The 16,659-nt window shown below is 31.8% G+C and overlaps 1 pseudogene; it reads left to right on the top strand.

Annotated features, from left to right (window-relative positions):
- The first annotated feature begins 352 nt into the window (after positions 1–352).
- LOC137927521 (ATP synthase subunit a-like) lies at positions 353–1,009 on the top strand (annotated as a pseudogene).
- The last annotated feature ends 15,650 nt before the right edge of the window (positions 1,010–16,659 follow it).

Below are 16,659 nucleotides of genomic sequence, written 5' to 3'. Positions count from 1 at the left end.
ATTTATACCTATTGTAATTGAAAGAATTTCTATTAAAAATTTTATTAATTGAATTAATAATTATTCTTCATTAGATGACTGAAAGCAAGTATTGGTCTCTTAAACCACTTAATAGTAAATTAGCAATTATTTCTAATGAAAGAATTAGTTAAATTTATAACATAAATATGTCAAATTTATATTATTACTAAAGTAATATTCTTTTATTCCTCAAATAATACCCATTAAATGAATTTTATCTTTCTTTTTTTTTATTACTATTTCTATTTTATTTAATATTATAAATTATTATATTTTCTTAAATAAAAATAATTTTAATAATAATCAAAATAAAAACGTTAAAAAATTTTCAATTTTCGATCCTTCAACTAATTTATTTAATCTACAATTAAATTGAATTAGAATCCTTATTGGTTTAATTATTATTCCATATACATTTTGATTTATTTCCAATCGTAAATTTGTTTTTTGAAAATTAATTCTTAATAAATTACATAATGAATTTAAAACTTTATTAGGCCCTAATAGATTTAATGGGTCAACTTTTATTTTTATATCATTATTTTCTTTTATTTTATTCAATAATTTTTTAGGACTATTTCCTTATATTTTTACTAGAACAAGTCATTTAACAATTTCTCTTTCTATTTCCCTTTCACTATGATTAAGATTTATATTATATGGTTGAATTAATAATTACCAACATATATTTATTCATATAATTCCTCAAGGAACTCCTAGTATTCTCATACCTTTTATAGTATTAATTGGAACAATTAGTAATGTTATTCGACCAGGAACATTAGCAGTTCGACTAACTGCTAATATAATTGCAGGCCATCTTCTTCTTACCTTATTGAGAAATACTGGAATTAATGTACCTTCTTATATACTAATTTTTTAAATTTTTATTCAAATTTTACTATTAATTCTTGAATCAGCAGTTGTAATTATTCAATCCTATGTAATTTCTATTCTTAGAACATTATATTCTAGTGAAACTAATTAATAACAATACATAATAATCACCCTTACCACTTAGTAGATTTTAGTCCCTGACCTTTAACAGGATCTATTGGAGTAATAACTTTAGTTACAGGAATAATTAAATGATTTCACAATTTTAACATAAATTTAATAATATTAGGCTACATGATTATTTTATTAACAATATATCAATGATGACGAGATATTTGTCGAGAAGGTACTTTCCAAGGTAAACATACTTTATTTGTATCAAAAGGTTTACGATGAGGAATAATTCTTTTTATTATCTCTGAAGTATTTTTCTTTATCTCATTTTTTTGAGCTTTTTTTCATAGTAGTCTTTCACCTAATATTGAAATTGGTGCAATATGACCTCCCTTTAGAATTATCCCATTTAACCCCTTTCGAATTCCATTATTAAATACAATTATTTTAATTACCTCAGGAATTACAGTTACCCGAGCTCACCATGCAATTATACAAAATAATTTTTCTCAAATAACTCAAGGTTTATTTATCACTATTATATTAGGAATTTATTTTTCTATTTTACAAGCATATGAATATTTTGAAGCTTCTTTTTCTATTGCAGTTAGAATTTATGGATCTACTTTTTTGTAGCAACAGGATTTCATGGACTTCATGTAATTATTGGGACAATTTTCCTTTCTATTTGTCTTATCCGTCATTTAAATTTCCATTTTTCCAATAATCATCATTTTGGATTTGAAGCAGCAGCATGATATTGACATTTTGTTGATGTAGTATGATTATTCCCTTATATTTCGATTTATTGATGAGGAAACTAATTTATTTATATAATATATTTAGTATATTTGACTTCCAATCAAAAAGTTTAATTTAATTTAATATAAATAATTAATTTATTATTAACATTAACTATTATAATTATATTAATTTCTAATATTTTAATATTTTTATCCTTAATTTTATCAAAAAAATCATTTATAGATCGAGAAAAAAATTCTCCATTTGAATGTGGATTTGACCCCAAATCTTCTGCACGAATACTATTTTCTCTTCACTTTTTTTTAATTACTATAATTTTTTTAATTTTTGATATTGAAATTGCATTAATTTTCCCTTTAATTAATTGTTTTAACTTAGTAAATTTTTCTACAATAATAAAAATTAGTTTTTTTTTTAATTATATTATTAATTGGACTTTATCATGAATGAAATCAAAATATACTCAATTGAACAAATTAGGATTATAGTTTATAGAAAACATTTGATTTGCATTCAAAAAATATTAATTTTTAATTTATCTTAAATAAGAAGCAAATATTGCATTTAATTTCGACTTAAAAGAAAGAGTTAATAACTCCTTATTTAAATAATTAATTGAAACCAAAATAGAGGTATATCACTGTTAATGATATTATTGAATAAAAAATTCCAATTAAATTATGAAATATAAAAATTAAGCTACTAACTTAAATTATAGTGGTTAGTAATCATTAATATTTCTATTTATATAGTTTATTATTAAAACATTACATTTTCATTGTAAAAATATTTTTTTTTATAAATATTTAAAGATTTAATAATCTCCTTAATATCTTCAATATTATGCTCTTTTTATAAGCTATTTAAATTAATTGAATTAAAAATATTAAATATGTAATTAATATTCATAAAATAAAACTAAATAAATAAATTTTAAAATTATTTATTTGATAAAAATTATAATAAACAAAATAATTTTTAATAATATTAAATATACCTTGACCTCTATAAATTTCTCTTCATCCTATATCAATTATATGAGAGACGTAAACTAACTTTTGAATTTTCAAATCTATGCCGTATCAATGTAACGCTAAGTGCAGATTTTTCCGCTGGTCGATTAAAACATTCGTCTTAGTTTTCAGTTTTTGATTGCTATTAATAAAAAATATTAAAAAGACAACTTCAAATTTCATGCAGTATAAACGAAACACCAGATGATGATTTTCGCTTCAAGATTTCCTAAGAATGTCTCAATTTTCCTTTGAAATTGATATTAGAGACGTTACCTAACTTTTAATTTTTTAATCTATGCCGTATCAATGTAACGCGAGGTGGAGATTTCTCCGCTGGTCGGTTAATACACTCGTCTTAAATTTCAGTTTTTATTGCTTTTAATAAATAAATATTAAAAAGTCTACTTCAAATTTCAAGCAATATAAACGAAACACCTGATTTTGATTTTCGCTTCAAGATTTCCTAATTATGTCTCATTTTTCCTTTGAAATTGATATTAGTGACGTAACCTAACTTTTAAATTTTTAAATCTATGCCGTATTAATGTAACGCTAGGTGGAGATTTTTCCGCTGGTCGATTAATACATTCGTCCTAATTTCGATTTTTGATTGCTTTTAATAAAAAATTTTAAAAAAGACAATTTCAAATTTCAAGCAGTATAAACGAAACACCTGATGTTGTTTTGCGCTTCAAGATTTTGGAAGAGTCTTATAGTTTTCTGAAATTGATATTAGTGACGTAACCTAACTTTTAAATTTTTTAATCTACGCCGTATCAATGTAACGCGAGGTGGAGATTTTCCGCTGGTCGGTTAATACATTCGTCTTAGTTTTCAGATTTGATTGCTTTTAATAAAAAATATTAAAAAGACAACTTCATATTTCAAGCAGTATAAACGAAACACCTGATGTTGATTTTCGCATCAAGATTTCAAAAGAATGTCTCATTTTTCTTCTAAAATTGATATTAGAGACGTAAGCTAACTTTTAAATTTTTAAATTTATGCCGTATCAGTGTATCGCTAGGTGGAAATATTTCCGCTGGCCGATTAATACATTCGTATTAGTTTTCATTTTTGATTGCTTTTAAAAAAAAATATATTAAAAAGACAACTTCAAATTTCATGCAGAATATACGAAACACCTGATGTTGATTTTCGCATCAAGATTTCAAAAGAATGTCTCATTTTTCTTCTAAAATTGATATTAGAGACGTAACCTAACTTTTAAATTTTTAAATCCATGCCGTATCAATGTAACGCTAGGTGGAGATTTTTCCGCTGGTCGATTAATACATTCGTATTAGTTTTCATATTTGATTGCTTTTAATAAAAAAATATTAAAAAGACAACTTCAAATTTCATGCACAATATACGAAACACCTGATGTTGATTTTCGCTTCAAGATTTCCTAATTATGTCTCATTTTTCTTCTTAAATTGATATTATAGACGTAATCTAACTTTATAATTTTTAAATCTATGCCGTATCAATGTAACGCTAGGTGGAGATTTTCCCGCTGGTCGGTTAATACACTCGTCTTAAATTTTAGTTTTTATTGCTTTTAATAAAAATTATTAAAAAGACAACTTCAAATTTAATGCAGTATATACGAAACACCTGATGTTGGTTTGCGCTTCAAGATTTCCTAAGAATGTCTCATTTTTCTTCTGAAATTGATATTAGAGACGTAATCTAACTTTTAAATTTTTAAATCTGTGCCGTATGAATGTAACGCTGTGTGGAGAAGTTTCCGCTAGTCCGATAATAAATTCGTCATAATTTTCTTTTATGACTTCTGTACTCCAAAATTATTTCAATAAAAAATCTAACCTCATACAGCATATACGAAACACTTGATGTTGATTTTCGCTTCAAGATTTCCTAAGAATGTCTCATTTTTCTTCTAAAATTGATATTAGAGACGTAATCTAACTTTTTAATTTTTAAATCTATGCCGTATCAATGTAACGCTAGGTGGAGATTTTCCCGCTGGTCGGTTAATCAGCGGCAATCAGCGCAAGTAACTACTAAAACTTTAACGACAATTTTTATTTTTTTCGGTTGCAGTGTATTTTATTTCTCCATTTTTTTTTAATATTTATTATTGATATTTTATACACCAAATAGTTTCTTATGCATATAAAAATATAATATTGTAAATATTTTACGTAAAAGATATGTTAACGATGGTTTGAAGCTGTCCTAGATTTTTTCAAAAAACTTCTGTTTGAAAATTCCGCAACTTTGAAGTTTCATTATTAATAAATAAAAATAATTACAGAAAAATACCTTGTAAATAAAAAAAAACTACATAGTTTTACCTCTGTATACCATAGATTATATATATCGTACGACATATCAGACGAAAATGAATTATGAGATGATATTAACCTCGATGCACCATAGTGCGCTAAGGCTTTTTCTAGAGTGGAGACCACGAACCAACAAGCGTATGGAAGGATGTGCACCCACTAGGTGGACACACAACAGGTTTAGTAAGATCCTTGGAAGATGCTGACAAGCTACTTCCAACCAGTCCAGTTGGAAATCTATGTCAGTGGCATACATTAAGCAGTGGATGTCTTACAGCTATGATTGTGATGATTGAACCACATATTGCCTCAAAATCTCCGTTGCAGGTCTCTGGAGATCTGGGTAACCAAGTATACAAAGTGCGACGATACTTGAATCTACCATCAGTTTATGGGTTTATGTTACATTACGTTAGCTTCAACTTAAGAAGTACTTCAGAAGGTTCCTACACTGTTGATGTCCTTTCGTAATTTCATTGTACCTGTAACGTATCCGACGCATTAGTGAAAATCATCGACCTTACCCGACCGAAAATGTCGTCGACCGCAAAGGATTAATATCCCAAAAACATTTGCCATCGATTGCCGCGAAAATGAGTACACACTACAACTTTTCATATAACGATGAACTAAAATTAACGCAGATTTTTTAAAATTGTAACCGTATTTTTGGCAGACTCCGTATGTATAATTTAATATTCATGGTCATTTTGTTAACATAAATAAAAAGCCAATTCATTTGCTTTGTGACAAAAATTAAATACATCTTCCTTTTTGAATTATTTAATAGGGTTTCACTTTCAAAAATGCTATACTGCGAAAGCGCCATCTGTTATGACTCCTCATCTGACTCGTCTCGTAACAGGACGTACAGATGTTTTAGTTACACTTTTTAGCGACATCTAGGATATTTTGAAAAAATAGTTGCATTCTTAATCTGCGTACGGAAGGAACGTCGTCTATTACACAAGTCTCTATTATTATTATACATTGTATTAGTTATGCAATATACGATAATTTTATTCATTATTAATATTGTATATAAAATGTATATAAAATTAACAGCGGTTTATTACTGCAAGAAAAATAAGAAAATATATCTGTGAATAGATTGTTTTTATTACATTTCCATACAAATTTTATAAATCCATATTACATTTGAATGTCCAGAAACTTTAACATTACATTTATAAAGAATAATTACAAAAGTTGAAGTTTTTTATGAGTACACTTCTACCCGGAACGTTCGTAAAACATTTGTTATTGTCGAAAGTTGGAATCCCAAGAAATAACCCAGGTTTTTTGTTTATATTTCACTAAGCTGTAAAATGGAAAGGACGATAGTTCATTTACTTAAATACATTATGACGATTCCTGTGAGGTGGTACACGACAAAAACTAGAGAAAACAATGAATGGAGAAAAGAATACATTTCTTTGAAATAATAATGACGCTCACTAGCTCACTCTTGCTTCCCGTATACACTAGTAGTAAAATGCATAAAAAATATTTTCTATGCTCGCTCGGTGGAAGCTTGTTTATAAGTACGTATATGTCGAAAAGTTAAAATAGCAGTAACACGAAGTATAACCATAAGAAGTTAGCTTCATTTTCAAGCTGTGTGTTCCTAGTGAAAATAATTACTGTTCCGCGCAAAGGATGATTAGGTCCGATTGTGCTTTCACTTAAATAAATGTAAATCTATCGTTATACAGCATTAAATAAAAAAAAATAATAAAAAAGCATACATTAGTAAAGTTATTGTATTGATTGTCATTTTTGGTATAAAAATCAAGTATCAGGTGTCTCTCGTTTAATTCTAATTTGTACATGATTAAAAATGTATAATTACGTATAAGAGATTTTTTTACTTGGCTTAGACAGCTGCCCAAGTAACATTTGCAAAAAAAATTGCGGGTCTAATGAGGCAGGGCGCAGAGGGCGGGAACTTTGCCTAAAACCACTTTTAGCTGTCGAGTATCGTGCGGAGCCTCGGAGCAGAGGTAGTGTGATTGCTCTATAGACGGCAAGTTTTGTGTGGAGCTTTAGGTCGTGAGACTTTCATACTCTTTGGTTCAGTTTATCAAAAGCAGCAGCGGCTTTTGCGATTCGCGCAGATATCTTTGCAGATTCTCCATACTGTCAGCCATAAGGTAAACATCGTCTGCATAAAGAATTTACAGCACAGAGGTCTGATGGACTTTATGTTTTACTCTGAAATGGGTAAGGTCCTGTACACTCTTGTCCGTGCGAACATTTAATGAAACACTATCATTGCAGTTCCTAAGGGCATCCTTCATAACCGCAGCAAAGTATGTAGCAAATAGGGTTGGAGCCATTACACAACCTTATTTCACTCCGCTTGTTACATTAAACTCTTCTGTCAAGTCATTTTCGTGGCATACACGGACCATCATGCCTATCATGAAATTGACGCATTAAATTTACGAACTTCAGAGGACATCCATATTTATCGCATACTGTCCAAAAGGCAGATCTTGGTACGCGATCAAAGGCCTTTTCCGGGTCCACAAAACACATGTAGAGGTCACAGTGTTGCTCGAGGCTTTCTTCTTGTAATTGTTTGACAACAAAGATGGCATCAACCGTCCCTCGATTCGGTCTGAGACCACACTGGGTATCGGGAAGGAAGCTTTCAGCTAACGTATATAGGCGCTTGTTGATGGTATGCGCCAGGATCTTGCCAGCTACTGAAAGCAGGGCAATTCCTTAAAATGAGCTGCAATCTGAGAGGTCTCCTTTGCCTTTGTATAGTTTAACAATATTAGCATCTTTCCAGTTTTGTGGAACAAGCTCATCAGCCCAAGTTTGTTGAATAAGTGCAAACAGTCTGGAGTGCTATGGCAGATAATCTCGTGGTGCACTCTGTGCATAGATTTGAATTTATTAAATCTTAAAAAAATCAGGTTTTGTTTCTGAAATCAAATTAAACAGAAAAATGAGGCATTATTAAAAATTAGAGCGACAATCTATATCAGGTGTTTGGTTTAGACTGAATAAGTTATGATGATGTTATTAAAAGAGTTTTGGCTAAAATCAATTAAAAAAGAAAAATATGACGAATTTATTAACCGAATAGCGTGAACATCTACATTCAGCGTCCCATTGACAATGCATAGATTTGAATATTTTTTAAAAGCAGGTTTTGTTTCTGAAATCAAATTAAACAGAAAAATGAGGCATTATTAAAAATTAGAGCGAAAATCTATATCAGGTGTTTGGTTTAGACTGAATAAGTTATGAAGATGTTATTAAAAGAGTTTTGGCTAAAATCAATTAAAAAAGAAAAATATGACGAATTTATTAACCAACTAACGTGAACATCTACATTCAGCGTCCCGTTGATACTGCATAGATTTGAATATATTTTAAAATCAGGTTTTGCGCTTAAAAATTTGGTGCTGCGTCTTATTGGTCTGGTTGGCAGCGTCCTGCTTGGATCCAGGTGCTGGAGACGTGACGCCTTCCTTCCTGCGGTGCTTGCCCTGGAATTCGAAAAACAATACAGTATTGCTGATTATTTTCAAAACAAATATATATCACATAAATATAATCTTTTAATATTTTTTTATATCGCTTACACTGTTGTCCGAGAGATATTTGCAGATTAGATTAGAGGGCACTTTGTCTAAGACCTTTTTTAAGGTGGAGAAGCTCGAGGGCTCCTTAGGAAGCCTTAACTTGGTCAGCTGGTGATGTGTTACATCTTTGCCCTCTATTATTAACTCAATGAATATTTAAATTACAAGAATCCTGTAAGTACATTTAGTCTATATCTGACAGAGTGTACATACATAAGTCACAATTATTATTTAAAAAAAAAAGTGTTGTTGAGTTTCCTGTTCATCTCGACAATGACACCTTGCAAATCAGAGTAGAGCCAAATATATAAAAAAATAATTGATCATCAATAAGAGACCTGATAAAAGTTCCAATATTGAGTAAATTAACTTTATCTTTATTTTTAAGTCATTGTTTCACGTGGATTTTCATTCTTATAATATGTTCGACAGATCAAGTAAGTTAAGCTAATTTACTTGATCGGTCACAGGTACTCCGACGGCTTGCAGCTTTTAAATGTCAATAGGTCAAAAGCGACCATCACTTCACTGAAAAGAAATGTGGAAAAAAAAATTAAGAGAAAACATAGGGCCAGCTTACTAGTGGATAATAAAATCTCTGATAGCCTATTAGGAATTTATGATAATAAATGAAACGGATTCGGAACCTTAGAAGCACGCAGTGTCGTGGGGGGTCGAATCGAAGAAAAATGTCATCGGATACTTTAGCTGTCAGATAGCGTTACATTGTCTTAACTTTGTAATGGGCTCTTAATAAGATAAAAAGAATAGCAATTATCTTGTTTACTTGTAACTGTAATTTAATTTTTCCATTTTGTTATTCATATATGTATATAGAGCGCTTCATACAGCATAATGAACAAAATATTTATTACACGATATAACGTAAGGGCTAGTAAAAAGTATTGGTCCGTCGTTTCCGAATTAAAAAAAATGATACAACGTATTCCAAAAAGGTCACTTTATTTATTGATGACATTTTTATATTTCTAACTGATCTAAATAGCGTCAAACTCGGGAAATTTAAAGTAACTGGAAGTTAAAAAAATTATGAAAAAAATCTGACCATCCCGGAAATTTAAGGCGAATCGTCTGACTCGAAGTTCAAAAATAATTACAAGTTAAAAAAAAAACAAACTGTCAAACGCGGGAAATTCAATGCGACTTGTCCAATGCGCGAAGTATAAAAGTAATATATATCTTAGTAATATAAATCTCGTGTCACAATGTTTGTCCTCAATGGACTTCTAAACCACTTAACCGATTATAATTAAATTCGCACACCATGTGCAGTTCAATCTAATTTGAGAGATAGGATAGTTTAAATCTCAAATTATAGTCGCAATTTTAATTTATTGCTTATTATTGTCTGTTATTATTTGACAGTCACAATTATCTGTTAACTCCAAATGATTCTACCAGATGTCGATACCTTTCGACTGGGTTGAGTAAGTAATCAATAGATGGCGCTGCTATGGTAAATCTACGAACGTGTCATATAAGCTACATTTTAACAGCATAATTACCACGTGTTGTTGACGCTATAAAATTAATTAAATTTATTTTGTAGTGAACGAAATACCGTATAATTCAATTATTTCCACTTTTTAAATTTTTGGTGTTAGCAGAGCCGGCCACGTGTTACTTAGACTGATGTAAGTATTATCAAATAATTATAAAATTTAATTAAAATGTCAATGCAAAAATGATACACAATTTCCTACACTTTTTCAATAGTTGTACAAATATTATTTTTTATTGTTTTCATTTAACCGCTATTAAAAAATATTTAGCACTTATTATTTCAATGTGCTATGATAACAAGTTTTTCAGATTTTTTTTCTTATATTTAAACGATTAAATTAGTATTTCAATTCTTATTGAAATTATTATTTAAACTCTATAATTTAAATATGTACATGTCAGTATTATCACATAATTATAAAAGTTAATTAGAATGATTTTCAATTTTTTTTTCTCATATTTAAACGATAATTTATTATTTTCAGTCAAATGCCACGGAAAAAATCTAACCTCAACAACGCGAGCACCAGAGAGGCACGACGCAAACGTATTAAAAGAGCCCATCATTTGGCAGAACAAATTGAATCAAGAAATCTAGCACAAAGAATCAGTACAGCAGAAGGTCATGCACAAGAATCTCAAGAACAGTGTAACGAACGTCTTCAAGAGAATATCATAAGAACAAGAGCAGCAGGAGAACGAGACATAGCCACAGTAGGAGCACAGGAACAATAATTTCAATTTACACATGTAAGTAATATCACATAGTTTTATAAAAGTTAATTAATATATCAATGAGAAAATGGCACAAAACTCCTCACACTGTTTCAATAATTGTACAAAAATTTTTATATTATTTTTATTTAATCTCTATTGAAAATTATTTTGCACTTATTATTTCAATGTGCTATGATAACATGTTTTTCAGTTCCTCTTTCTAATATTTAAACGATTAAATTATTATTTTCAGTCAAATGCCACCGAAAAAATCTAACCTCAACAACGCGAGCAGCAAAGGGTCGCGACGCAAACGTGTTGAAAGAGCTCAGCAATTACCAGAACAAATCGAAACAAGAAATGCAGCTCAAAGAATCGGGACTGCAGAAAGTCGTGCACGAGAATCTCAAGAACAGCGTGACGAACGTCTGCAACAGAATATTACGAGAACAAGAGTGGCACGAGAACGAAACATAGCTACAGTACGAGCACTAGATCGACAAAGGCAACGGATCAGCCGCTCATTAACACGTGCATCATTCGTTCGGCTTGCCTTTGAATATGCACCAGATATTAACTACTCAGCGCATTCAAAAATTGCTATCGGTGGAATGGATAAAGTATGTCAATATTGTCATGCATTGAAATTTCGGAATGAAGCAGCCGGCATGTGCTGCGCATCAGGAAAAGTTGTGCTGTCACCTCTACCCGCTCCGCCGGAGCCTTTATTATCCCTTCTTACTGGCAATTCAGATGATTCCAAATTATTTTTGCGTAAGATACGCAAATTTAATTCTTGCTTCCAAATGACGTCATTTGGGGCAACTAAAATTTGCGATCGTGCATCCGATGGACGTAATTTTGAAACTACATTCAAAATTCAAGGCCAGGTGTATCATAAAATCGGATCACTGATGCCAATGCCTGATAACATTCCGAAATTTCTTCAAATTTATTTTATGGGCGATTGTGAAGAGCGCGTGACGACTCGGTGCCTGTATAATTTTATTGAACAAGCAGAGGAAAGAGCAATTGTGATATTATTGGAAAATTTTTTAGAAGTTCACAATCAACTAATTCAATTGATCAAAAGAGTTTCGCCACGACTGCAAAATGACAATTATCAAATCGTCATAAAAGCAGACAAAGTACCGTTAGGTGAACATGCTGGTAGATTCAACGCTCCAACTGTTGATGAGGTTGCTTGTTGTTATCATGGTTGGTGATCCAGTTGACAAAAGATCTATAAAAATTACACGGCGAGACAACACTATCAGTACGATTTCGGATCTACACCGTTCATATGACGCACTACAATATCCATTGATATTTTTATATAATTAATATAATTAATATCACCTTAATATCAAACAGTATGATCCAAATACCGGTAAATTTGACAATTATCCGTTTACTTTCTTACTATATGTATTGATTTAATTTCGTATTGCATTTTATTTTTTTAGGTGATTACAGAAATAATAAAGTTAGCTCAATGAACCACTACGCACACCGAATAATGGTTAGACAACATCAAGACAATTATATCCTTCGATATCGTCAGCTGTTCCATCAATACATTGTTGATATGTATGCTAAGGTCGAAAGCGAACGCTTGCGATTCCTTCGATTTAATCAGGCAAAACTACGATCGGAAGAATATATTCACTTACGAGATGCTGTTGCTGGAAACATCGATGGAAATTTAAATCCCAATGACATCGGTAATGCTTTCATTTTACCTTCAAGCTACATCGGCAGTCCACGGAACATGCAGGAATACATGCAAGATGCGATGACTTACGTACGTCATTACGGCCGACCGGATTTATTTATTACTTTCACATGTAATCCGAATTAGGAAGAGATACAAACTTTACTATTGCCAGGACAACAAGCCATTCATCGTCATGATTTAACTGCACGTGTGTTTAAAAAAAATTGAAATCCTTAATTGATTTTATTGTTAAATATTCAATTTTTGGTATCACACGTTGTTGGCTGTATACGATAGAGTGGCAAAAGCGAGGTTTGCCTCATGCCCACATTTTGGTTTGGCTTAAAGATAGAATCCGTCCTGAAGAAATCGATCAAATAATTTCAGCCGAAATTCCAGACCCATTAATTGATCAAGAATTATTTGATATTGTCACCAAACACATGATCCATGGGCCATGCGGTGCTTTCAACATGACGTCACCGTGCATGGAAAATGGAAAATGTAAAAAAAACTTCCCAAAGCCGCATACGAATGACACGATCACGGATATTGATGGTTATCCAAAGTATCGCCGCAGAAGTACTGAGAATGGTGGCCACACATTTACAATGCGACTGCCGAACTTTCCAAATCAAGTTGAGTTTGATAATGAGTGGGTGGTACCATACTCACCACTACTTTCAAAAACTTACAAAGCTCATATCAATGTTGAGCTTTGCAGTTCTGTTAAATCAATTAAGTATATTTGTAATTATGTAAACAAAGGCAGTGATTTGGCCATATTTGAAGTACAAAACATTAATAAAAATGACGAAATAGCACGATACCAAATGGGCAGATACATTAGCAGCAATGAAGCTATTTGGCATATTCTCAGCTTTCCCATCCACGAAAGAGATCCTGCTGTCCAACATCTGGCAATACATCTTGAAAACGGTCAACGTGTATACTTCACTGAAGAAAATGTTCTCCAAAGAGCGTTCGAAGCTCCGAAAACGACTCTAACTGAATTTTTTACATTGTGTCAAAAACCTGATGTTTTTGGCCAATTCGCGAAGACATTGGTGTATGGTGATGTTCCGCGTTATTTCACATGGAACAAATCCAGTAAAAATGGGAGCCACGGAAACAAGGAAAACCACATCCTTCCATTACAGGCATATTCAAAGCTAAGACATTGGGGAGACTTTACACGGTACATCCAAAGCAACGTGAGTGCTTCTATTTACGTTTGTTATTGGTGAATGTTCCCGGACCAACGTCTTTTGAATTTTTACGAACAGTTAATGGTCGAGTATTCAATACATACCAGGATGCATGTCGTGAACTGCAATTGCTAGAAGACGATAACCATTGGGACTTAACGCTTGCTGATGCTGCGTTGACATCAACACCGAATAACATTCGTCAGTTGTTTGCAATTATTTTGACGACATGTTATCCCTCGCAAGCACAAACTTTGTGGGAAAAATATAAAAATTGTATGACAGAAGACATCTTGCACCGAATTAGACAAACAAATCAATCCCAAAACATAGATTATACACCAGAGATGTACAATGAAGCATTGGTCTTAATCGAGGATTTATGTGTTCTTATTTCAAATTTACCACTTAATCATTATGGTATGCCATCACCTAATCGTCCAGCCACCGACTTAGTCAATACCGATTTACAACGAGAAAATCAATATGACCATGGAAGTTTAGCAACAATTATCATGAACAGTGAACCGTTACTGACAGCAGAACAAAAAATTATTTATGATCGGATTATGCTGGCTGTTGCTGCTGAACAAGACGGTTTTTTTTTCTTGGATGCACCCGGTGGAACCGGTAAGACATTTTTAATATCATTGATTCTTGCCAAAATACGGTCGCAACAAAAAATCGCATTAGCAGTAGCATCGTCAGGCATTGCGGCTACTTTACTGGATGGTGGGCGAACACCACATTCAACATTCAAGCTGCCATTGGACGTTCATAATAAACCAGATGCAATGTGTAACATCAAAAAGAATAGTGGAATAGCTGCAGTGTTGCGAAAGAGTTCTATAATAATTTGGGATGAGTGCACAATGGCACACAAATATTCACTTGAAGCATTAAACAGAACTATGCAAGATTTAAATAGCAATAATAAACTCTTCGGTGGTGCTATCTTACTTTTGTCTGGTGACTTCCGGCAGACCTTACCGGTTATACCTCGCTCTACTTTCGCGGATGAGATTAATGCATGTTTGAAACATTCATTCTTATGGCGAAGTGTTGAAACACTTCGATTGACCTTCGATTAAATATGCGAGTACAATTGCAAAATGATCCATCAGCACAAATATTTTCCGAACAACTACTAGATATTGGGAACGGTAAAATAGAACTGCAACTAAATACGCAATGCATTAAACTACCAGACAATTTTTGCACTATTGTTCAGGATAAAAATGAATTGATTCAGAGTATTTTCCCGGATATACAGAATAATTATTTGAATCATGAATGGCTTAGTCAACGGGCGATTTTGGCAGCCAAAAACGTTGATGTTGATGAAATTAACTTCCAGATACAACAGTTGTTACCAGGCGATCTGATGTCTTTTAAATCAATCGATACTGTTGTTGATGAAAATGAAAGTGCAAATTTTCCGATTGAATTTTTAAATTCATTACATATCCCTGGAATGCCACCACATAATTTTCGATTAAAGATTGGTTCCCCTATTATTCTCCTCCGTAATTTGAATCCACCTCAATTATGTAACGACACGCGTTTGGTCATCAAAAAGATCACCGGAAACATTCTTGAAGCAAACCATTTTGGCTGGGAAGTTTAAAGGAAAAGTGGTCCTGCTGCCACGTATTCCGATGATACCATCAGATTCTACCGTACCCTTCAAAAGGCTACAGTTTCCAATTCGTTTAGCTTTCGCCATGTCTATAAATAAATCTCAAGGTCAAACAATGTCCATTTGTGGTTTAGATTTGGAAAATCCATGTTTTTCTCATGGGCAACTACATGTTGCGTGTTCACGTGTTGGGAAACCGTCGAATCTATTTGTGTTAGCTAAAGACAGGTTAACCAAAAACATTGTGCACCGATTGGTGTTAAATTAAATTGAAATTGAAAGTATTTATAATTCAAAAAAATAGATATTAATGTTTAAAAGTTTAAGACTGTCTGCCTTGCATACCTCATTTATGAGTTTAAGCGTCACATGTTATTTACTGTATAATACTGTATTATACTTATATTTGTTATAAAATAAATAGAAATAATAAATCTGATAAATTTTTATTTTGTACCTATTGATTTCTGCTTAATATCAAGTGTAAGAACATTTTAATTAAATGTGTTCAACGTACTTCCCCTTCAAATCTCAATCCAGTGAATTTGTATACCAACATCAACATTTTCGTCTTAGTTCATAAATAATTTCATTGTACTAAAGGGTTATAGTAGTAGAAAGTCAAATAAGGAGTCAAATTAGATTGTTTACTATAATGTAATATAACAAAAACTTTAGCCACAGCAACGCGTGGCCGGGTCAGCTAGTCCACATATATATATTTATATATTTATATATATAAATTAACAAAGTAATAACATGCGAACTTCAAAAGTTAATTGTAAGAAAAAACAGGTAACAACAAATAAAATGGACAACCCACAAGGACATCATGCCCCGTGCGAGTTGTCTTTTCCTGTCATTATTGACTCATGTTTTGCACCTGTTTTACTACACGCGCACTCGCTGATCAACTAATAAAAAACACCGGCTGCCAATCTAAGAACGTTCCACATAACATGCAATAAAATAAGGATATTCGCAATTGCATTCAAATAAATAAACAATAATTTCGCAAATATATGTAGAGGTGTCCGCAAGTGCAGTCAAACAAAATTTCAATGTTTCGTCACCGCGCTGTGACATGACGCTCGTACTGCCGTTGTATTGTGCTGTAATGCCTTAATTAAAGTTCTCATTGTAAAAATTGACGATGCGCAGTTGCGACATACTTGCAAAATAAC

This window comes from Battus philenor, unplaced genomic scaffold, assembly GCF_028537555.1.
Source record: "Battus philenor isolate CCGP_79_NKW_IND1 unplaced genomic scaffold, ilBatPhil1.0.hap1 SCAF_31, whole genome shotgun sequence".
NCBI classification, from domain to species: Eukaryota; Metazoa; Arthropoda; class Insecta; order Lepidoptera; family Papilionidae; genus Battus; species Battus philenor.
The sequence above is the reverse complement of the archived record's forward strand: the minus strand, read 5'-3'. Positions and strand labels throughout refer to the sequence as shown.